The following is a 25,813-nucleotide window of genomic DNA, read 5'->3' on the forward strand; positions in this document are numbered from 1 at the left end:
AGGTGTGGTGTTTAATTTGTTCCACTATTGAATATAGTTCATTCCAGTTGAAAGGCTAGGAGATATAAGGGAAACAGGTTCTCAATAGCATTGAAACATCTGAGTTGATAGAGAACAAGACCCTGGCCATGGATGATGACTTTCCTCCATACTTTGCATTGCATCTGTTCTTCCAAAGGTTCCAACATATAATAGTAGGCATGGTGTCAAGGATTAACTTGTGGACTTCATTATGACTTTTCTACATCTACCAGGTCATCAAGAGCAATTTGAGGGGCTTGTTGTCAGTTTGTATTCCTGCTATGCCACCATATTTCCTCTAAACATAGCTGGCAAAAGAACCTCTGCTAAAAATTTGATCCACAGTTTCATTGGCATGTATGGTGCAGCAGACACATCTGAATACAGTAGGGTTGCTAAATAAAAATACCATATCATCAGTTGGCAATTTATTTCTAAGAGATCTCTACAGGCAGAAGGACCATTTAAAAGGTATTTTCTTGTGCCAGGTCAATCTGTTGGAGAAGTTAGATTGCTTCCTCTTTCTAATGAGTTCCCAAGTAGAGGCACAAGTGAATTTACCATTAACAGTTGGTGTCCAAATGGCTTCATCTAAGATATGAGGTTGGTAATGAATAGGGGTTTGAATCATATCCTGAATCTTGTGGTATGGGGCATTTTCATTTACCTTCTGAAGATCACATTGACCCTCCCTACAGAAATAGGAAACAGGAGTGTTACCAGGCTTGCCTCCACCAATTCTATGGTCAACCAAAGGTCATGTTCCTAACTAATTATCCCACCAGAACGTTTCCTGATTGAAGTCTCCATTGAATAGCTTGCTCAACCTTCTTTTTGTTAATCATCATCCTCTTCCATGCTTGTTACTGACTAGAGTCCCATTGTTTGGATGTATTGGACCTTTGACAGTACTAGGCTCTAAGGAAATTGCTCCATAGAGACTGAGAAGTCCTGAGGTGCCACCATTGTTTGAGCTTCATTGATTTTCAAACATCCTCAATTGTTCTGAATCCAAGACCACCCTCTTTCATTGGATAGGCCAGTTTCTGCCAAGAAGCCCAATGATACTTTAATTTATCCTTTTTCAGACCCCAAAGAAGTTTGCTTCCAATTTCTCAATCTGCTTCATAACAGTTCTTGGAGGAGATATTGCAGATAAAAGGTGGATTGGTATTAATTGCAGCACATATTTTATCAAAGTAGCCCTACCACCATAGGATAATATTTTTCCATGCCAGCCTTTGATTCTACCTACAATCTTACCTATGAGATTATTGTAGTGAATGATCCTCTTCCTACCTATATACAAAGGGCATCCCAGGTAAGTTAGAGGAAATTCCCTCCTAGAGAAACTTGTTTTTGCTCTAATCCTTCTGATAGCATACTGAAAAGCTCCAGGTGAGGTCATGAAATGACTCTTATCCTTGTTGATTTTTTGTCCTGATCTTTCTTCATAACTTCTCAAGATCTTCATGATTTTTTGAAGTGATACTCTGCCTCCTGAGGCAAATATGTAATGTCATCTGCAAACTGAGGTGATTAATCTGTGGTCCTCTCCTTTGCATATAGAAGCCATTAAAAAATTGATCATGGTTGAGGTTATTGAGCATCCTGGAAAGCAGTTCAGCTCCAATAATGAACAGGGAAGGAGCTAGAGGATCTCCTTGCTTTAGACCCCAAGTAGATTGAAAGAAGCCACACTTGGTGCCATTAATCATGACTGAATACCAGTTATTGGACATAGTTCTCCAGATCATGTCAATGATTATTTCACGGAATATCATTCTTCTCAGCATGATACATGTGAAGTTCCATGAGACTCTATCATAGGCTTTGGTCATGTCTAATTTAGTAACAACATTGGTCCCAATGTTAGGATTTTTGATGCCATGGACAATATCTTGTGTAAGCATGATGTTTTTCGAAATGTTTCTCCCTTTAACAAAGCCTGTCTGATTGGCTGAGATGATTCTAGGAAGAATTGGAGCCAATCTTGTATTAATGATCTTGGAGATGATCTTGTTGATGAAATTGCTGAGGCTGATTAGTTTAAATTGTGTAAGGGAGTTAGAAAATTCCACTTTTGGTAGTAGGACAAGACATCAACTTGTCATGAATCTTGGCATGGTGCTTCCTCCAAAGAAAGCCAATACAACCTTCATCAAATAAAACTTGATGATTTCCCAACAAGCTTGGTAAAACTTACCATTCATACCAGCAGGGCATGCAGCAATTGTAGGATTCATGGAAAAGACTACTTCTTTTAGTTCATTCATTATAGGGTCTGTGAAAAGGGCATTGTTGTCTTCAGGGGTGATCATGGATGGGATACATAAGAGTAGATCTTCTCCGATGATTCCTCCTAGATCAGAAAAGAGTTCTTGAAAGTAGTCACAAGTTGCTTGGCCTATAGCCTCATCACCCTGTACCCAATTTTCTTCTCCATTCTTGATCTTGTGAATATATAACTTTCTACTTATACCCCTCATTAAGCTTTGAAAGTATCTGGAATTTGCATCCCTTAGTTGTACCACTATAACTGAGTTTTCTACTTGAGGATTGACTCTTCAAGTTTTATGTACTTGAGATATTGAGCTTTGAGTTCCTGAAGTGCAATTCTGTCATTCTCAGAGTTACTCGGTGCCCATGTCTCCTTTGCATCTTTGACTTGTTGTTCAAAATGTATGGCTTTCTAAAACATATCTCCATATTCTTGTCTGGACCATATACTCAAAGCATTGCTAAGTGCTTTGAGTTTCTGATGGAAGACCCACATTGGATTGCCTGTAACTTCTCTGTTCCATACCTCCTCTACTAGTGGCATAAATTTCTCATTGTCCACCCAGCAGTTGAGGAATTTGAAGTATCTCTTGCCCATTTCTTGCCTTACATTAATTTCCATCAGGAGAGGGTTATGATTAGAACATGCTGAAGCTAGATGAGAAATAGTAGTAGCAGGGAATACAGTCAACCATTGATCATTCACTAGACCCCTATCTAGTCTCTTCCAGAGAATAGAATTTGGTCCCCTGCCATTTGACTAGGTGTATTTGTGACCATAGTATCCAAGATTCACCAAATCACTATCTTCAATCATGCTCAAAAAATCCAAACTTTTACTCATCTAAAAAGGAGTGCCCCTAATTTTCTCCTCTATAGATGCTATAACATTAAAATCCCTTATGACACACCAAGGGGTGGTGTATGTGGAAGATTTATGTCTCAGAACATCCCATAAGGGTTTCCTCATCACTGGTTTGCATTTGTCATAGATAAATGCGAGGTTAAAAGTATTTCTATCCTCCACATGTTTCTTCTCCATAGATATCTGTTGTTCATCAGAATCTAGAACCTTAGCTGTGAATTCTTTATCCCAGAATATCCAATTTTTGTCATTGACATTGGAAGCTGCTTGGTGCATAGAAAGCTGGAGTCTAAAGTAGTTGATGTAAGTGTTATCTAGGAAGGGTTCAAGGATAGCAATGAGAGATAGTTGGTGAAGTTGCTTTAGGATTCCGAGTCTTTCAATAACTCCTGAGGTCTAATACCTCTTGCATTCCATATAAATGTACTAATCATTGAGGTTTTGATGGGGTTACGGATTTTGGTGGTATATTGGTGGCTACAACTGTTTTACTTCTGGTAACTCTTGGTGAGGGTCCCATCTCGGGTGATAGGTTTTGTGTCATGATGAGTTCTTATTTATCAGATGATCCATTTACATCTTCAATGAGGAGTTCACAAAGCTGATCATTTTCTTCTTCAGAACATTCCACAGGTTCATCCTCAGATTGGATGGGTCTGTATTCATCATCTTCAGGGTATCTTGTAACACAATCAATATTTAAAATCTCCTCTCCGGAAGTCCCCTTTTTCTTGACATCAGAATCCTGCATTTGATTTTGCTCTGCTGATGCCATTTTTTCATTTTTCCTTCTCATTGTTCTTCTTTACTTCTATCTTGGATTGTTTTTTGATTTTGGTATCTGAATGGAGAAATCAGAAGCAACTTTTACCTTACATTTAGACATTTGTTTAATGATAGCTGACTAATCTTCCTTAGAACTACTGATATCCATATTAATCTCCTCAACTGTATGAGTGTCTGGAGGGTGAGTGGAGGTATCAGTAATGGTATGGTCCATCCTGTGCTAGTTTAGATTATGTGCATGTACATTCTCATGTAGAACATGAGGAATCCCACCCCCTTTTGGTCTCCCCCCCCCCCCAAGCAAAGCTAGGCTCTTCCTGACAGTTCTCCTTTACTCCTTCAACTTCATCAGTAGAAGCCAATGTAGGATGAAGACTCCTCTCCTGTGTAGCTGGAGGAACACTAACAGAGGATTGTTTTTGCATTGTGGTTGTTTCTTTAATTTGTTATTGTGTCTCTCTGCTTGATTGTGCTTGTGTATCAACTTGTGTTTCAACTTGTGAGGTTTCACTAACCTTTTGTGATCTTGTAGCTTGCTTTGATGTGGAAGTTTGGTGTTGCTTTTTATTATTTTGCCCTTTGAATTGTTTCTTCCTCTGTGTTTGCCATCCTTCCTTTTCATTGATTGTGATAGATTGTTGGTGTTCCTTTCCTTGTGGGTTCGATTACCTAGGTTGAGATTTTCGATACTAAGGTTGTATTTGGTTATGCTCATCTTTAACTACTAAAACAGAAATCAGATGAAGATAGAAGCATGCAACGCAAAGGTAAATCAACGATCAAAATTTAGAAAGAAAAGGAGATGAAGAATAGAGAAAAAGGGCTGAACAACAATACCAGGGGTAAAACTCATCGGGATAGGCTATGCAGGAGTGAAACAGTGTTGAAATAGCCAAAGAAAGGCGACGGAGCCGAAGAAAATAGATAAAGAGGGAGTAAAATAATGATGCGTGGTTGTTTATGTTTGGGATGGAAGACACGTTTTATAAATACTACTGTATAAAGTCGAAAATACCCTTAACAATAATGTTAATGACTGAAAGCAGCCAGGTCAAAACCTGGCTCTTCTATTGGAAATCATTTTGAATTCCTATGTTATGGCCCTAAAATGCCAAAAACTGAGGAGCATTCATGGCGGAGCAATGACTATTGTTCATTAGATCCTTTCTAATGGGTCCACAAAATTTTAGGAGATCCAGAGCCCGACGCCCAGATTTATGAAGATGGCGTGGGTATAAGCACACAAAAAATTAGAAATCATCCGGAATTCCTGTTTTATGGCCCTAAAATGCCAAACACGATGAACGGTCATGACGAAGCAATGACTATTGTTCATTAGGTCATTTCTGATGGGCTTAAAATTTTAGGCTATTCGACGAGAAGGGTTGAAGGAGAAGAGGTGAAAAAGACGGAGGAGGTGGCGGCAAATTTGAAGTCTGCTCAAAGTGGGTTTAGGTTAAATCTTTTTACAAATGTGGATTCATGTTAAATAGCAGAGTATAAAAAAGGCGTGGCGTGAAATTTTTACTATATGGACTTGCATTATTAACAAAGTGGAAAGGCAAAGATTTACATGCATTTGATGTTTATAACAATTATGGATGAGAAATATATATTTTTTATTTATAAATTTACTTTTTATTGTATTCTTACTTTACACTGGCACGGGCCCAATTTTATAAAAGTTGGAACTATTACTTTTTATTAACTTATTTTGATATATAAAATAATAGAGAAGAGAAATAGATGTCTGTAAATGACTACCAAATCAAATATAGACAATATACAACAACTACCTAATATAAAAGCTATGATATCACAAATACACAAGTGAAGTAATTTTATTGATATTATAACAAAATGAACACAGAAAAGTCTGGATTCTGCACATATAAGAAATAATGTCAGGTTCTATAATTTCAAGCACATTAAACATTGCTTCCTTCTGCAAATTGCACCCTGAAGACAACTATGCAATATGATATTCCCCGAACACTTGTTCACGCACATTATTTCAGAAAGAATTGCATCGTCAAATTAACCTACAACAATTAAAATATACATCGTCAATGCGGGCAACTTGAAAAAACATCATGATGAAGATGTGCACGTTATGCCCCTCACGTCTTCATTTAAATAAAAGTTGAAAAGAAATACAGCTGCAGTACATGTGAATTTCAGACGATGAAATCAGAAACCTAACAACATTTAGGATAGGACAAACAGAATAAGCCCGTTGTGTCATATACTTTTTCAATTATTATTTTTGTCATTTTAAACTTGTCCAAATACATATACAACCCCTTAATCTTGCCTGACATTTTCAGTTAATAAATACTTAAACTCGGCCTAGTACCTATTAAACACATTTACTTGACACATCCAAAATATGAAACGCGTGCATTTCACACGCGTCCGACCTGGCAAAGACAACCAATCATAAGACAATGGCATGTGGATTTTTTATTCCAAATAATAAGGAAAAAAAGAAGTATGAGGAAAAAGAAGAACAAAAAGCCCTCTTCCTCAACCCAAAAAAAAAATTCTCCTTTTCTCTCTCCCAATATTTTCTTTCAATTTCTCTATAACCTTTTCTTAAAATCCTTAAAAATCAGTTGCTATGATGTCAAAATGGGATTCTTGAGCAGGAATTGAGGAATAGAATTGATATAGGAAAGATTTTGTACAGTCACCGCCGACCCAGAAGGAAACTCCATTAATGGAGAAAAAATAATGCTTACAAAATCTGGTGAAGAGGATATAGACATAAGAAAAATGACTCCATGAGCCGAAGTTAAAGGCTTGCATATGTGCCAAAATGCTTACTTTTAATTTCACATTGCAACGCCAACAAAGCCGCACCGGATAAAAATGTAAATAGCCAAGCTCGTATTCTGTTTGTTACCAATTAAAAACTCTGATGGCCCTTCGATTGCACCCGCTGGCAATGTTCTCTAACTTTGCTGTCCTGATTTTTAAATAAGTTTTTGCTTATTCTACTGTTACATTAAATATTTCACCAACTCTAATAATAAATGCAATTTTTTTTGATTTACCGGTTTAAACGAGCATTTCTATTATCAAGTTGTATACGGTCAAAATCGAGTTTGTCCTTCGTATGACTAATCGAGATTGGAACATAATAGGATAAGATTCGAACTCGTGTAATATCGAACCGTGATGCGAGGTTTGAGTGTCGAGCTCGTAACCTAGAGACCAATCGAGATAGAAACCGTCCAAGATCGAGACCGAACAAGATAGAGATCGAGCAAAACCGAGTGAACCTTATCGAACCAAAAAACAGAAAGTCGGAATATCTGGAATTGGGCGAGAATCACGGCAGAACTCCCGGCGCATATCAAGGAAAGGCCAATTAATTAACCTATCATGAGATTCCTTACTGTATTTAGAATTATATCAAGAGTAGGACTTCTCTACTATTTAGAGGGGGTCTGATCATTTGTAGAGGGGAGATGTTTTATGAAATACAAAGGAATATACTGCATTTCTTCTGGTTTTCAATATCTAGTCATTTTGTTATCGTATCAGTTTATTCCACACTTGGTTTGAAGGTGATCGAACTTGAGGGCCAAGTCTAATTGATTCATTTGGTTTGCATTTAATTCTTTTACAGTTAATTTCAATACTAATATATATATTTTTTCTTAATTTGTGCCAAGTTATATCACGTATCCTTAAAACCACGAATAAATTCAATTGTTATCCATTTTTCGGGTAAACAGTTGGCGCCCACCATAGGGCTAAGGAAAATAGTGATTGCCTAGTACTAACCCTCGTAACACACACTATTTTATACTTGTTCTTGTGAGTATCTTTGATTCCGGGATCAACATGTTAAACTCTCAGGCAGCGCCCGTACACGTGAACAATGACTTCGGTCACCAAGATGAAAATGACAACATAGCAGCAGGGAATGGCATACCTCCAGTTGGTCTCGATGGAGTCCTGACAATAGATCCAATCGACGTCAGCTCGCATGTAGCCATTAATGCAAATTTGGCCGTCGATCCCGAGGATAGCATCCTTAGGGATGTTCGATCGGCCGCTCAGATCATACATAGCGGCGAAGAAGACGGAATCAGCCTACGGATGATCTTCGAGATGTTGCAGGCCGCGATAGCATAGCTCCGAAACCAGAACCATGCACCAAGCAGGATCGAACCCAAGCCATCCCAGGAAGCTGTTCACAGGGTCGAATCGATGTCAAGGAAATCGAATGGAAATAAATCGGGGATCGATCCCGCAATCATGAAGATGCTCGAGGAACTAATGAAGCGAGTTGAATCGGGGGAAAAGAAGATCGAAGCAAATGACAAGAATGTGAAAACTTAAAACTCCAGGGTTTATCAGATCCTGGGGCACCACCAATATTGAAGGGTTTAGATTCCAAAGCATTCGTACTAAAGCCCTTCCCCCGAGCGCGAGTCCCAAACCGATCCCCAAGAAGTTTCGCATGCCCGAAATTCCCAAGTATAATAGAACGACTGACCCCAATGAGCATGTCACCTCTTACATGTGTGCAATTAAAGGGAATGATCTAGAGGATGACGAGATCGAATCTGTGTTACTAAAGAAATTTGGGGAGACCCTGTCAAAGGGAGCGATGATATGGTACCATAATTTACCACCTAACTCTATTGATTCTTTTGCCATACTTGCAAACTTTTTGTAAAAGCACATGCCGGAGCCATAAAGGTCGAGACTAGGAAGTCGGACCTTTTCAAGGTAAAGCAGAATGATAACGAGATGCTTAGAGAGTTTGTGTCTCGGTTCCAAATGGAACGAATGGATCTACTACCGGTCGCCGATGATTGGGCCGTTCAAGCTTTCACTAAAGGACTAAATGAATGGAGTTCAGTGGCTTCACAACAGTTAAAGTAGAACTTGATTGAGTACCCGGTTGTTACCTGGGCCGATGTACATAATCGATATCAATCGAAGATTAAAGTTGAAGACGACCAGCTGGGGGCTCCTTCCGGGTCCGTTACCAAAAGGGACGTTGATCGAGAACCAAGGTCGAACAGGGATCGATACCAGCCGTATAATAGAGATCGTAGGGGCAACGGGCATGGGCACAACTCCGTACGAGGTAAAAGGAGAAATGATCGAGGCTAGAGCTCTCGAGGGCTCATGAGCAAGAATGGTTTCGACATGCATACCGGACCTAAGGAAGCATTGCGATTGTCAGAATATAACTTCAATGTTGATGCATCCGCCATCGTATCAGCCATCGGACGCATCAAGGATACTAAATGGCCTCGACCTCTGAAAACCGACCCATCCCAGAGAAATCGCAATCAAGTATGCAAGTATCATGGCACCCATGGCCACAGAACGGAAGATTGCGGACAGTTGAGAGAAGAAGTAGCCTCGTTATTCAATGAAGGGCACCTTCGGGAGTTTCTAAGTGATCGGCCAAGAATCATTTCAAAAACAGAGAATTCAACAGACAAAACGTGCAAGAAGAACCGCAACACATTATTCACATGATTGTCGGAGGGATCGATGTTCCCCAAGGGCCAGTATTAAAACGCACTAAGGTGTCGATTACAAGGGAGAAGCAATCTCGGGCTCAGGATTACATATCGAAAAGAACCTTATCCTTTAACGACGAAGATGCAGAAGGAGTCATACAGCCCCATAACGATGCACTGGTAATATCTGTACTCATGAATAAGACTCAAGTAAAACGTGTGTTGATTGATCCAGGTAGTTCGTCCAACATCATTCGATCGAGGGTCATAGAACAACTCGGTCTACAAGACCAAGTCGTGCCCGCAACCCGAGTGCTAAATGGATTCAACATGGCATGTGAAACCACTAAGGGCGAAATAACTTTACCAATAAACGTGGCTGGGACCATACAAGAGATGAAGTTCCATGTGATCGAGGGCGACATGAGGTATAACACCATGTTCGGGAGACCATGGATTCACAACATGATAGCAGTGCCCTCGACCCTTCACCGGATTCTAAAATTCCCAACACCAGAGGGAATCAAAATAGTCTACGGGGAGTAACCCGCCGCAAAGGAAATGTTTGCCGTTGACGAAGTGATTCCAATATCGACACTCTCATCAACAAAGGGGCCAAATTCGAAGGAAAAACAGGAGGCCAAATAGCAATCACAAACACCGGCCTCGACCCAACCAGAGAAATAGGGGACTGACGAAGATGATGATTATGAAGTCCCTCGATCATTCATAGTCCCCAATGACTCTAACGCTACCAAATCAACGGTCGAAGAGCTGGAGCAAATCATACTAATCGAACGTCTTCCCGAATAAAAGGTATACCTGGGCACGGGGTTAAATCCCGAGCTCAGGAAAAAGCTTATTCAATTTCTTATAGTTAACATGGATTGTTTCGCTTGGTCCCATCTCGACATGACAGGGATCCCACCAGAAATCACCACCCATAAACTAAGCTTGAACTCGAAGTTCCATCCGGTGAAGCAGAAAAGAAGACCCCAGTCCGAGATCAAGCACACCTTCATTAAAAACGAGGTAACCAAGTTCCTTAAAATAGGGTCCATCCAGAAAGTAAAATACCCCAAATGGTTAGCAAACATAGTGGTAGTTCCTAAAAAAGGAAACAAACTTAGAATGTGTGTAGGTTACAAAGACCTAAATAAAGCATGCCCCAAAGATTCTTTTCCTTTGCCTAATATCGATCGCATGATCGATGCCATGGCCGGCCACGAGATCCTCAATTTTCTTGATGCCTATTCCGGGAACAACTAAATACAAATGAACACGGATGATCAGGACCTCGTTCATCACTAAATACGGAACCTACTACTATAATGTAATGCCATTTGGATTAAAAAATGTTTGTGCCACGTACCAATGCCTAGTAAATCGGATGTTTGAAGAACAAATAGGGAAATCTATGGAAGTTTACATTGATGATATGTTAGTTAAGTCCCTATGAGCAGAAGACCATTTGAAGCATTTGCAGGAGACCTTCAGTATCTTGAGGAAATATAACATGAAGCTGAACCCGGAAAAATGCACGTTCGGGGTCGGGTCAGGCAAATTTCTCAGATTCATGGTGTCCAACCGAGGAATCGAGATCAACCCCGATAAAATTAAAGCTATTGAGGACATCACGGCAGTTGACAATGTAAAGGTCGTGCAGAGGTTAACCGGGTGCATAACCGCCCTGGGACGATTCATCTTGAGGTCCTCTGATAAAAGCCATCGATTTTACTCGTTACTAAAGAAGAAAAATGATTTCACATGGACCCCAAAGTGCCAGCATGCCTTGGAAGAACTTAAACGTTACTTATCGAGTCCGCCGCTACTTCACACGCCGAGGGCGTATGAACATTTGTACTTATATTTGGCAGTATCGGAGATAGCGGTAAGTGGAGTCCTAGTCCAAGAAGAAAAAGGTACGTAATTTCCAATTTATTATGTTAGCCGAACTTTAGGTGAAGCCGAAACTAGGTATCCCCACCTAGAAAAGTTGGCGCTCGCTTTGATAAGCGCCTCTAGGAAACTAAAACCGTACTTCCAATGTCACCCCATATGTATTGTAACAACTTATCCACTTCGAAATATTTTGCATAAACCCGAGCTTTCGGGACGGTTAGCCAAATGGGCCGTAAAAATCAGTGGTTATGATATTGAATATCGACCCCGAACAACCATTAAGTCTCAAATTTTGGCAGACTTCGTGGATGACTTCACGCCGGCCCTAGTAGCCGAGGTTGAAAGAGAGCCATTGGTAAACTTGGGTACGTCCTCTAGAATATGGACCCTCTTCACGGACGGTGGTTCAAACTCAAAGGGGTCCGGACTCGGCATCGTGCTAAAACTACCCACAAGCAACGTGGTTAGACAATCTATTAGAACTATAAAATTGACTAACAACGAGGCCGAATATGAGGCCATGATTGCAGGTCTCGAATTAGCCAAAGGCTTAGGAGCGGAAGTGATCGAAGCCAAATGTGACTCCCTCCTCGTGGTGAATCAAGTTAACGGAACCTTCGAAGTTAGGGAAGAACGGATGCAAAGATACCTAGATAAGTTACAAGTAACTTTGCACCGATTTAAGAAGTGGACTTTGCAACATGTGCCTCGAGATCAGAATAGTGAGGCCGATGCCCTCGTAAACTTAGGGTCATCGGTCGAGGACAACGAGGTCAGTTCGTGGGCCGTCGTGCAACTCATGAGGTCAGTAGTCGAAGAAGGCCATGCCGAGATAAAATCTACAAGCTTGACTTGGGATTAGAGAAATAAATACATAGAATATTTGAAAACCGGAAAGCTTCCCTCAGATCAAAAAGAATCGAGGGCCATGCGCATGAAGGTAGCACAATTCACCTTGTCCGAAGATGAAACCTTATTCAGAAAGATATTCGATGGTCCACTAGCGATATGTCTGGGACAGGGAGACACAGAGTATGTTCTGAGGGAAGTTCACGAGGGTACTTGTAGAAACCATTCTGGTGCAGAATCATTGGTTTAAAAGATAATCAGAGCCGGCTATTACTGGATCGACATGGAAAAAGATGCTAAAGAGTTTGTTCGAAAATGTGACAAATTCCAAAAGCATGCACTAGTGATTCACCAACTCGGGGAACTACTCCATTCGGTCTTATCGCCATGGCCATTCATGAAGTGGGGAATGGACATCGTTGGCTCTCTTCTGTGGGCACCAGGTAAAGTTCAATTTATTTTATTTATAACTGACTATTTTTCTAAGTGGGTTGAAGCACAGGCCTTCGAGAAAGTTAGAGAGAAGGATGTCATTGACTTTATTTAGGATCACATCATATGTCGATTCGGGATGCCATCCGAAATTGTGTATGATAACGAGAAACAGTTCATCGGCAGCAAAGTGACCAAATTCCTCAAAGATCATAAGATCAAAAGAATCCTATCAACACCTTATCATCCTAGCGGGAACGGACAAGCCGAATCGACCAACAAAACCATCATCCAAAATCTTAAGAAGAGTCTAACTGACGCCAAAGGAAAGTGGAAGGAAATTCTGCCCGAAGTTCTTTGGTCATACCGCACAACCTCGAAGTCCAGTACCGGGGCTACCCCATTCTCATTAGTTTATGGCACCGAAGCTCTAATACCGATCAAAGTCAGAGAGATGAGTATCAAGTTCCGATATGCAACAAATGAGTCAAATGACGAGGCCATGAATACGAGCCTAGAACAATTGGATGAAAGGCGTGAAGCCGCCCTCATCTGATTGGCCGCCCAAAAATAACAGATCGAGGGATACTACAATCAAAGATCCAATCTTTGATATTTTAACATCGAGGACTTAGTGCTACGGAAAGTCACCCTCAACACTCGAAATTTGAACAAAGGGAAATTGGGTCCAAACTGGGAAGGACCGTACCAGATTCTCGAGGCCACCGTAAAAGGGTCCTACAAGCTCGGAACGTTGAATGGAAAACAACTATCGAGCAATTAGAACGTATCTCACCTAAAATGGTACTATTGCTATGGTACGACCTCTTTCCATTTCCTATTCATTTCAGATTAACACTTGCAGGTGGCCGATAAGAAACGACGATGGATTTTATTTTTTTCAGCAGCGTCACGAAGTCTTTAGGTCTGAAAGCACGTATTGCACTCTTTTTTTCTTAGACCGATTTTGTCCCAAATGGGTTTTTTCGGCGAGGATTTTAACGAGGCAATAATTAATCGTACTAACTTAGAATCAAGTCTGATTACAAATCGGCACCGAAGATCAATTCAACAATATCTAAGGTTCCTTTGCAATCAACCTCGAATACAGGGGGGCTACCCTCAGATATGCACTATCTTCGAACATTAACTTTAGCAAGGAAACTACTTCATAAAGGGAGGGTCTCGATAGACTGGATTTATTGTAAGGGCCAGACGGTCAAAACAAGTCGTACCCACGTAGATCGCTCAAACCCTGACATAAAACATGTACGCATGTATGGTTGTTTCGATCGAGAATAAAGAGAAGTACTTTTCTTGCAATCATCTTACGTTTTAAAAAATTTTCCTCTTTACACCCCCTTAAAAGAACTTTGTACTTCCGAAAATAACAAGCCCAAGGGCAATACTTAACTGGAATACGAACGATCGCTCCCTCACTCGGGGACTGCCGTTCGGCTTAAACAACCCAAGTCATCGGGCCTCGGGAGCAAAAGACCTAATAGGCAACTCCCCAATTTCTAAAGGTCACAGCTACCCCACTCGGGGACTATTATCTCTGACAAGCCCAGATAAAACGGGAAAACAAGCCCAATGGGTAGCTCCCGAACTAAAAGGTTACGGCCAATTTAACACGGCTCGGAGACGTCTAAAATCTGTAACAAAAATAGGTCTTCGAAAAAGAGAAAATCCTTTCACAACCGGTTCTAAAGGCTACCCTCGGCAAAGTCTCAAACCTAAGATATTTTTGGGGGAAAAAACATTGGTAACATCGAACCCCAATAACGCCTTAACCCAGAAAGGCAATAAAGGTAAGGTTTGTTCGAACTCTCAAACACAACCTTATTGTTTCATGCTAAGGCATTTCAACCTTTCTGAATACAAATAATAAAGCAAAGGAAAAATATGAAAGCCGAAAGGGAAAGAAATGCCTTATATTTATATACAATAGATTTTTACAAAGGTCAAATCGGTCTAATGTAAAAGTTACAACGGCCAAAAATGGCTTCAGAAAAAATGCGAAAGAAAAACAAAAAAAGTCCTAAGTGGCTTGGTCCTCATCTCCATCCTCGAGATCTTCTCCGTCTTTGGATTCACTTGGGCTCTCGGAGTCTACCTCAAGGAAGGCCAACCTCCGGGCCCTGGCTTCCTCTCCTTTAGCATTTTCGATTACGGCCATAATATCGAAGCCCTAGGCATGAACTCCCTCGAGGGATTCCCTTCGAGCTTTCCATTTTGCATGATCCACCATGCCCTTGACCTTGGCATGGATGGCCTCGACGTCGACCTTAACCTGGGCCACTTTAGTATCAGCTTTTGTGTTGGCCACAACCACTGCAGATCTGGCCACTTCGAGTTCATTGGCCAAGCTTGCCTTATCAAATACGGCCAAATCCAACTGAGACTGAAGCTCCTTGTTCTTCTCGACCTGCGCCGAGGCTTTCTCTTTTACAGCTTGGAGCTGGGTCTCGGCCGACTCCAATTGCGCTTGGACGGTTTCCTTTTTCGAGGCTAGGATGTCCATGTTCTTTTTGAATTCTTCCGCCTCAGCCTGTATTGCGGCTACCTGCGTCTAGATCCATCCAATTTATTCGAGCCTCTGCCGGACCTACAGAATCGGATCGTTAGTAGTTATCTCCAATTCATCTTCATTATCGTGAAGCACTCGGAATACCTGCTCGGCCATCTCGGCATGCTCATCCCGAGCCGTTACTAAATCGGCCTGAAGCTTCTCACTGAGAATCTTGTAGGTGTCACTTTTCTCAGTGAGGTCCCGAACCTCAGCCTCGTGCTCCTTCCGGATTCGGAGGAAAGCCTTGTGATGCAACACCGAAGCCTGCAAACAAGTAAGAAGATATTAGAATTATCTATAACTCTAAGTTTAAAAGAAATAATGGAGAGACCCTCGAAGTTACCCGATTCAGAGTATGTTGGGCCTCATTAAACAAGTAAGTGGCTCCTACCGCGTTAATTACGGCTTGGTCTTCCTCGGTAACCAAGGATCTAAGGTAGCTAGCAATCCTTACGGGGGGATAGAAAACCCGGGCATCCTCCGGGACAGAAAGCACTATATTCCACCTATGGCCGGGGTTAATACTTGGGGACGGGAATCGGTCCACCAGTTTTGGGCTCGATGAAGACTCGGTAGCGCCCGATGACGGTACTTTCTTCGGTACTGATAAACCACCAAACCCAGTGACATCCTCCGAGGCAGCGGACTCGAACCCATCCAAGAAGCCATGGATATCAGTCGCCCCCTGGATACCTTCGTAAGAATGACCTTCCAACATATTGTCTTCACAGATCATAGCGTCCGAAATTTGAGGCGATCTGAAAATATCGATCATTTCGAGCTCGTCCCTTAAGACATCTTCCGCTGCCTGGGAAGCTTTGCCCCCGGTCTCTCTCTCGACCATCGTAGCTTGAGACGGAGTGACCTCAACTCTTCCTGGTTCAGGAACTTGGGCCAAATCTCCCTCATCAGACTCCGCCAGTTCAGAGGACTTTTGTATCGAAGCACCAGCCTGCACACGGGCCACTAGTTTGGAGTTATCTTCCTCTTATCCTTCTCCGGACTCGTCCCTTAATCGGTGGATTAACTCCAAAGGAATAGCACCAGTATCCCCCTTGGGCTTGCGAGACTTCCTCGCCGATTGTTTCTTTTTCAAGCCCGGGGAACTCGGAGCCCCTTTTCTCTTCTTCTCTTTGGCCTACTTCGGAGCAGGTGGAAGGACTTCTTCGTCACCATATGGGGACCTCATTGCAATATCCTTCCCAAGGCCTACAAAGGAAAAAAGGGGAGTAAGTAAGAGAAGAAGCCCAAACGGTAACCGCTCTAAGAGAGAACCTTATCATAATTGCGGGCCTCCCATCGACCCTTTGATAACTCCATCCAAGCACGCTCGGAGTATGTTTTCTGCGACACCAGGCCCTCGACCCATTGCTTGAGTTTCGGAATCGGGTCTGGTATCTAGGCCACAGCTACAACACCAAAAACATAGATTAGGAAAGAAGATAAGAAGCAAAACAGCAAAATTGAACATCCAAGGCGAAATATTACTCACGGTTCATGTTCCATTTCTCAGGAAACGGCATGTCTTCAATAGGGATCAGGTCCGAAGTCCTTATTCGGACAAATCGGCCCATCTAACCTCGGTCACGAGCCTCATCTATGCTTAAAAATGGGACTTTGTTGGCCTGGTGAGCGAGCTTGATTAACCCTCCCCGATAGAGTCGGGGACTGTAAAGGCGCATAAGGTGATTGAGGGTGAAAAGACATCCATCGATTTTGCTTGTGAAAAATCGGAGGAGAATCACTATTCTCCAAAAGGAAGGATAGATCTGGCCAAGGGTCACATCGTATCTCTTGCAGAAGATGGCGATGACAGGGTCTAAGGGACCTAACGTGAATGGAGTAAGTGCAAACACTTAGAAACCCCTCCACGTGGGTAGTAATCGGTTTGATTCCTCTTTGACTTTGTTGAGGATCTTTTCGGTGATTGAGCATATGTACCTCGAGACTGGCTCACATCGGCCCGGTACTGAGGAGGCCTTTTTGACCTTAAAGTCAGTGACGGTTGGGCACCCTACCAGAACAAATTCCTCAGGGAGGGGCTTCGTCGTAGCCTCACCACCGGCGGATCGTGATGTAGAAGCAGCCTCCTTTTACGGCACGGTTTTGGAAGTTTTTGCCATTGATGAACAAGGGAAAAGAGAATTAGGATGGTATGCGGTTTGATTAGAGTTCTAGAAATTTGGTGTGAAAATTGTGAAGCAAAGGGATTTTCTGAAGAAGAAGCAAGAGTAGAAAGAGCTTTGAGTGTAAAAGTTTGAAATGAAAAAAGCTAGGGTTCTTATAGGTTGCTGGCGACGGTTCAGAATCGGTAATGGCAGACCAGCGACTGACAGGCATGTAATGCCTTGGTAACTAAACCGGCGGGACATTTCGTCGCATACGTCATAATCAGGCTCGTCGCTGACGTCATTACCCATCTAGTCGGAGTTTAAAAATTCATATCATTTCTCGTCATCTTCTTTCAGAGAAACAAGGAAACAATCTGTATACGGTCAAAATCGAGCTTGCCCTTCGTATGACTAATCGAGATTGGAACATAATAGGACAAGGTTCGAACTTGTTTAATATCGAACCGTGATGCGATGTTATAGTTCCGAGCTCATAACCTAGAGACCGATCGAGATCGGAACCGTCCATGATCGAGACCGAACAAGATAGAGATTGAGTGAAACAGAGGGAAGCTTATCGAGCCAAAAAATAGAAAGTCGAAATATCCGTAATTGGGCGAGAATCACGGCGGAAATCCTGGCGCATATCAAGGAAAGACCAATTAATTAACCTATCATGAGATTCCTTACTGTATTTAGAATTATATCAAGAGTAGAACTTCCCTACTATATAAAGGGGGTCTGATCATTTGTAGAGGGGGAGATGTTTTATGCAATACAAAGCAATATACTGCCTTTCTTCTAGTTTTCAATATCTAGTCATTTTGTTCTTGTATCAGTTTATTCCTCACTTGGTTTGAGGGTGATCGAACTTGAGGGCCAAGGTTAATTGATTCATTTGGTTTGCATTTATTTCTTTTATAGTTAATTTCAATACTAATATATATATATATTATCAATTTATGCCAAGTTATATCACGTATCCTTAAAATCACATATAAATTCAATTGTTATTCATTTTTTGGATAAACACAAGTTACACCGAAAATTGCAGTTGATTATAGAGATGTTGGAACTGGGTGGAGATTGGCGAAACCAAATGAGATTTTTTGGAAGTTAACTTCTTGGTGGTGACATTCTGGTGGAGAAGATGTTAGATGCATGCTTGCCACCGGCTGTGAAAGTTTTCGGCAAGGTGGTCCTCTTCAAGCAAAACCAAAGTAAAAGAAAAAAAAAGAGAAAGTGAAAGAAAAAAAATAAAAGAATGAATTAATTATTTTTTTAGTAGTGGACGCGCTCAAAGAGTAGAAAATACACATTTTGCCATGTCAGCTTGTTGGATATTGAGTTTGGATCGCGGATCGCCCATATGGATTGACCCTACCCATTTAGAGGAGATAAAACCTTAAAGAGGTTACCTAGGGAAGTTAAAACACGGATAAAAAAAATGTTGCACGTTAGAAAAATAATGGGAACGTGCGATTGTGTGAGCGGTAGTTGTTTTTTAAAACCCCTCTCTCTCCTTTATATATCTTTCTTCCTCAACAGAGAAAAAGGCTATGAAGTGATTCTCTCTAAAGAAAGAAACACACTGTGTTAAACAAAAACAAGATATTTAGTTCGTGAACAAGAATTTTATTTTCAAGAAAGACGAAGTCGGATTCGGGTAATTGATTGGAACAGATTCTGCAAATATTTCCGTTGTTGTTAACAGGTACATAAATTCGATGTCCCTGTTACTCGATTTTAATCTTCATTGGTATCAGAGCATAAGATTTATTTGATTCCTAGACTGTGACTGAAAAGATTGGATGAAAATTTGCGTCAGAATAAATGATACAGTAATAGGTGATCAAATTTACTTGACAATATTAACCGTATTCACTGTTAATAAGAGAATCGTGATCGGACTCTTGTGTCCGTTGTTTATGATGTTTGTGAGAATCTTATTAATTTATTAAGGTATTGTTGTTTGGTTTAATCTGTGTGTGGATTTGATCGATTCCATCAATGATTGCTGATGTTTGTCGAATAGTTTCGGCTTAACCGAACAGTGTTGGTGCGGCTCTATGTAGCCCTAGAAATAGAATCAAAAATTCTGTTGCTTAGAGTTTAAGTCTTAAACAAAGACATACTTTTAAGAATTTTATGTGAACTTAAAGACTATTATAAAGATTTAGAAAAAAAAAGGATATGAAGCCATAGAATTCTCTTCTTTGTGTTGAGTATTCTCATGAAGCCATAGAATTCTCTTGCATAAAAACAATGGCTATTGCTACTGGGTGTTGGTGTAGTATCACCAATTTGTCATAATGCTGACATTTTTTGTTACACAAATCTTCTCGAAGGCATTATTGACATAAGTAAAGATTGTGGCTTCTGATTGTTCCTAATGACCTATCGTCACATTTTATTCACTGCAATGGTCATCTAACTTTTGTAGTTGACTGAATTTGTGGACGAATATCTAAATTAATTAATATTTTTTTATTAACTTTTACATGGATTCATAAAAATAGAAGAATGGGTTCCACAAATGTTGCAGTGCTTTTATATATGAATGTGATTATTGTTTCTTGAGATGTGAACCCAAGTATGTCATTGCAAAATACAAAACTATGAAGAACAGAAACTTTTAAACTTTGAAGATCCTAATAATATTACTGCCTTCTTAGTATTAAAAAAAATAAGTTTAGTCTTAATCCCTCAATTGATATCCTTCTACAAGTAATTGTGATATATGTTGTCACATTGAATAGTTGTAGCCATTCTTATTATTTCCTTGGTCCTATAGATATGGCTGAACAGGGACAAGTTCGAATTACTCCAAGCGGGAGTTCTCGAAGTCAAGGAAGGGAAAATCGTAGAAGGATACGTCATCGCAGGACTTATTTCTATAATGATTCAGACTCGGAGCCTGAAGTCATCAGGAATATCCTAAGGGCGAGGCAAAATGAGTTAAGGAATCAGAGGGCTGAACAAAGAGAAGGAGAAAAGAAATTTAGGGAGTTTAAGGAATTTAAAATGGGCCCTGATGCTTCAATTCCTGAACATGTATACCTTTTTAGGTTAAAAAGAGCTGAATTGGCTAATTACATAGAGATTACTGATTGGGAAGCATTAGCTATTTTAGCGGACTCTCTTCAAGAACCTTGGGGTGAAATTTAAACTGAGATTTATCATGATGTTTGGCCTAGTGCACCTTTTAGCGTATATGTACAAGAGTTAGTGTTCGATTGGTACATGTATGTCCTAGCAAACATGTAAATTATTATTATGTGTTTTATCTTAATGAAATTTAAATTATGTTGTTTGTTTCACCATTTACATATAGTATTTATTGTTTTATTTTGTAATGGGATTGAGACTTGAAATGAAGGACACATTAAGAAGTGATTTTAATATTAATTAAAATATTTAGATATAGATGATGAGTGAAAACGTAGTGACCTTTTGATTCTATACTAAATATAAAATTAATATTAAAATTAATTTACTTGAGTGTGTAATCACATGCATAAATTGACTGTAGTATATATATTGATGAGTTAAACGTGTATCTCTAATAACAGACATGGCATCGAAAAATATCATTACTGACTTGAACAAGGGTGACAAACTGAATGGTGAAAATTATGACATCTGGGAGTCGTAAGATGTGGTATGTACTCGAAGAGAAAGATGCTCTTGAAAGTATTAACTATACTATGAGTCACCCAGAGGAGGGTAACACTGCCCAACATAGGAGGGATCTGGAAACTTATAATATTTGGAAAAAGAAAGATTGCACTGCACGTGAAATTATTGTAAGTTCAGTTGCTGATAATATCATCCACGAATGTGAGCAATATCCTACTGCTCAAGCCATGTGGGAACATTTAAGAGAGGCATATGGGGGTACAACTGTGACTCACCTTCGATAGCTGACAATCAAGTTTGACACGTACAAAAAGCGTCACGATCACAGCGTCAAGCAACATCTAAGGGTGATGTCAAATATGATTGCTCAACTCAAAAGTGTTGGCCATGTTCTCTATGATGAGCATCAGGTTCAGGCAGTGATTCGGTCTCTTCCCCATAATTGAGAACATCTGAAGGTTAACTTGACCCACAATGATAGCATCAAAACTTTTGCTGATGTTGCCCGTCATGTGGAGCTTGAAGACAAACGACTTGGTGCTTCTAAAGCTGTACCTAATGCCTTTGTGGCAGAATCAAGTGGTACAAAGAGATCAAACTTCAAGCGCAAGAGAAACTGGAAGAATGACAGAAAGGGTAAGGAAACCGGAGAAGGATCCTCCAAGAAAAGAAACAAGCCAAATTCCAAGAAAGAAAAACGGTTCTACAAGAAGAAAGACAAGAGCAAGATGAAGAGCTACCATTGTCAAGTTCCAGAGTATTTTGCCCGTGAGTGCACTGAGCCGAAAAAGATAGCATTTCAAAACGCATCTCTAAGTGCTATATATGTTTCTAGCACTGTATTACTAACTGAATCTTATCCTGTGTGGATTGTAGACTCAGGGGCCACCGACCTTGTGAGCCGTGATAGAGAAGCGTTTATAGAGTTTCGTCGAGTTTCACCTGGATCAAGGTATGTATATGTGGGAAATAATGCAAAGCTTGAAGTCAAAGGGATAGACACTTGCAGAATGGACATGCGTGGTGGCTGATCTTTGATGTTGCATGGTGTCCTATATGTTTCAGAGATTCAACGAAACTTAGTATATGTGTCTGTTCTTCTAGAATTAGATTTCAATTTGAACTTTAGTCGCAATGGTCTTAGAATTACTCTAGACAATGTTGTTTATGGTTTTGGACATCGTTATGATGGTTTTATTGTGTTAGATTATAATCCTTTTATGTATAACTATTATGTTGACCGTTGTGTTATGGCATGTTATTCTAGTAACAATGATGTTGATGTTATTACATAACATACAAGATTAGGTCACATAGGGCAGGATCGAATGAATGAATTGGTTAAGGAAGGACATTTGGGTTCTTTCTCTAAAATTAAAATGCCAACTTGTGAAAATTATCTTGTCGGAAAGATTACACGTAAACCATTTGGAAAGGTTAAGAGAGCTGATTTTCCACTGCAATTAATCCATTCAGATATATGTGGTCCAATGAATGTAAGGGCTAGGTCTGGTACTTTATATTTCATTACGTTCATTGACGATTTCATGCGCTTTGGTTATGTCTATTTGATTTCTCATAAATCTGAAGCACTTGAATGTTTTAAGAAATATTTGAATGAAGTTGAGAATCAATTAGACAAAAGGATTAAGACCTTATGAACCGATAGAGGGCGTGAATATCTTTCAAAAGAATTTGAAGAATTGTGTAATGAAAAGGGCATCACCAAATAGTTAACTATTCCTTATACACCTCAACAAAATGGTGTAGCAGAAAGGAGGAATACAACACTACTGGACATGATAAGGTCCATGATGACGTAGCCAAATTTACCTATCTCCTTTTGGGGAGATGCGTTATTGACTGCAGCCTACATATTGAACAAAGTGCCTTCTAAATCAGTTTTTTCCACTCATTATGAGCTATGGACTGGTAATAAACCAAACTTAAAAAATTTATGACCTTAGGGTTGTGCTGCATATGTAAAAGATTCTTTTAGAAAGTTTGGTAAATTAGGTCCAAAAGGCAAGAAATGTATCTTTATATGATATTCAGAACACTCCAAAGGGTATGTGTTCATTGGTGAATTAGAGGATGGAAGTGTTATTGAGATTGAATCACGAGATGTCACATTTCTGGAAAATGATTTTCCAAATAAGGGCGAGGTAAAGAATGGAGAGCCTCTTTATGAAATGTTGAACTCAGATAGTCAGCAAGTGTATTCTGACACAGTTGATAATCAAATTGATCAAGATCTTATTCTTGATCCGAGTGGGAGTGGGAACTCTCAATCCCAAAATCCTTCTGACGAACTTGAATTTCAACTACGAAAGAGTGCCAGGAAAAATATACCCAAACGTACTTATGAGATTGAAGATTATATTTTCTTGGTATCTCCCACAGAAATGGATGAGCCAAAGTCTATGATTGAGGCTTTATCGAGCTCTGGAAAAGATGAGTGGATGAAAGCAATGAAAGAAAAATTAGAGTCCATGAAAACCAATAAAGTCTGGGATCTAGTTGACCTTCCGCCTGGACGAAGAGCCATTGGGAACAAATGGGTTCTCAAAGTTAAACGCAAAGTGGATGGGTCAATAGAAAGATACAAGGTACGACTGGTGGCAAACGGCTTTACTCAAGAAGCTGGAATAGATTATGAGGAAATATTTTCACCAGTTGTGAAATTTACCTCAATTCGCTTACTTTTGGCTATTGTTGCACGTTTGGATTTAGAAATTACATCAAATGGACGTGAAGACAACTTTTCTCAATGGAAAACTAAATGAAGAAATCTATATAGAACAACCTGTAGGCTTCATTATTAAAGGCCAAGAAAAGAAGGTCTGTAAATTTAAAAGATCTATTTATGGCCTGAAGCAATCTTCAAGGCAATGGTATTTGAGATTTAACAGGGAGGTGATCTCGTATGATTTTATCATGATTAGTGAAGACCATTGCATTTATGTGAAAAAGTCCAATGAGATGTTTGTAATTCTTTCTCTTTAAGTAGATGATATTTTATTGGCCGGAAATAATTTGGAGTATTTAAAAACTATCAAGTCATGGCTTTCAAAGTCATTTGACATGAAAGATATGGGTAGGGCATACTATATCCTTGGAGTTAATATCCAAAGAGACCGTTCCAAAAAGTTATTGAGTTTATCTCAAGAAACTTATATAAAGAAAATTTTGGAGCATTTTCGCATGAATAGTTGTAGATCCATGGATACTCCTATAGCGAGAGGTGAAACTTTAAGCCTTGAAATGTGCCCCAAGACTGAAAATGAAAAGGAAGACATATCTCGAGTTCCGTATTCAAGTGCTGTCGGGAGCTTGATGTATGCTATGATGTGTACTCGCCCAGACATTTGTTATGACGTAGGTCTGGTTAGCAGGTATCAATCCAATTCTGGAAGAGAACATTGGAAAGCTGTGAAGAAAATTTTCAGATACCTGAAGGGAACTACTATAGATTATTTACTATGTTATAGTGGAAATAATTTATACTTGAGAGGATATACATATGTTGATTGGGCTGGTGACCGGAATGATAGAAAATCAGGATCCGGTTATGCCTTCTTACTTAATGGTGATGCTATATTATGGAAAAGTAAGAAACAAACTTGTACAACCCTTTCAACGATGGAAGCTGAGTTCGTGGCTTGTGCGTCTGTAGTACAAGAATCTGTTTGGTTGAAGAGATTCTTTGAACATTTGGATATTACAAAGAACTCTTAGAGTCCCATAACTCTATATTGTGATAGTCAAGCGGCCATCGCATACACAAAAGATCCTAAGTATCATATCAAGACCAAACACATTGACATCAAGTATAACTTTGTTAGAGACATGGTAGCAAGTGGAGAAATAAATTTACAGTATATTCCTACGCGAAATATGATAGCTGATCCTTTTACAAAGGCGATATCTAGAGACTTGTTTGAGAAATATGTAATGGCTCTAGGTTTGCGAAGGATATAAATATATATTTATATATTGTAAAATGACTTGATTATTAAATATGCTCATCAATATTTGACTCTTGAATTTATGCTTATATCTCGTATGCATGTGATGAATGTATTGTTAATAAAGTGTGTCGAACAAGTAGCGAGATTGGCTCTCTCACACGAGCAATCGCCTCTTACGTTAAGAATCGTGAAGAGATGAGACCTTATAGAACCTTGGATAATGCGAGGTTATATTTACTTGTAAAGGTCGGTCTTGACAACTAATCAGACTTACGAATTTCACTATTCGATTATGACTTGTTTTGTAAGCGAGATGCGAGTTTCTCTAAGAAGATGATTTGAGGATTATTGAAGTGAGAAACTCGGGTTAGACATTTGGAGGTGTCTAGACCAAGATATGTACAGTGTTGAATGATTAAAAGAATAAGGCACACGCGCCCATATAAGGTGAGAACACCGTAACATGTGTTTCATACCACGTGTGCTATCGACCATGGGATAATGGAAGAATGAATCCCTGCTTCTTCATTGTGTGAGATCCCAAAGAAGTTATATTAACTTTTATTGAAATACCTTTTGACCTTTTACTATCTCTTGAAGCATCAATCAGTGTTGCTACTTTAGTTCGTGAACAAGAATTTCGTTTTCAAGAGAGAAGAAGTCGGATTCAGGCAATTGATTGGAGCAGATTCTGCAAAAATTTCCGATGTTTTTAACAGGTACACAAATTCGATGTCCCTGTTACTCGATTTTAATCTTCACAGCTAAATGTGTCTAATTGGTATACCTTTGAAGAAGTTTAGGTGTTCAATAGGTACTAGCCCAAGTCCAAATGTCTAAGTGAAAATGTGAGGCAAGTTTAAGGGGTTGCGGCTGTATTAGACCTTTAA

At 39.9% G+C, this 25,813-nt stretch overlaps 2 long non-coding RNA genes across 2 annotated transcripts; one reads left to right on the plus strand and one right to left on the minus strand.

Moving 5' to 3' along the window:
- Positions 1-5,775: 5,775 nt before the first annotated feature.
- Positions 5,776-6,896, minus strand: LOC117279233 (uncharacterized). The gene is made up of 2 exons (XR_004509639.2): positions 6,779-6,896; positions 5,776-5,994 (listed from the first exon to the last, which is right to left on the minus strand). It is a non-coding gene; the product is annotated as an uncharacterized lncRNA (long non-coding RNA).
- An 11,994-nt stretch (positions 6,897-18,890) lies between these two features.
- LOC138891802 (uncharacterized) lies at positions 18,891-20,632 on the plus strand. The gene is made up of 2 exons (XR_011408129.1): positions 18,891-19,027; positions 20,108-20,632. It is a non-coding gene; the product is annotated as an uncharacterized lncRNA (long non-coding RNA).
- The last annotated feature ends 5,181 nt before the right edge of the window (positions 20,633-25,813 follow it).

The sequence above is a fragment of the Nicotiana tomentosiformis genome, chromosome 5 (genome assembly GCF_000390325.3).
Source record: "Nicotiana tomentosiformis chromosome 5, ASM39032v3, whole genome shotgun sequence".
Classification (NCBI taxonomy): Eukaryota; Viridiplantae; Streptophyta; class Magnoliopsida; order Solanales; family Solanaceae; genus Nicotiana; species Nicotiana tomentosiformis.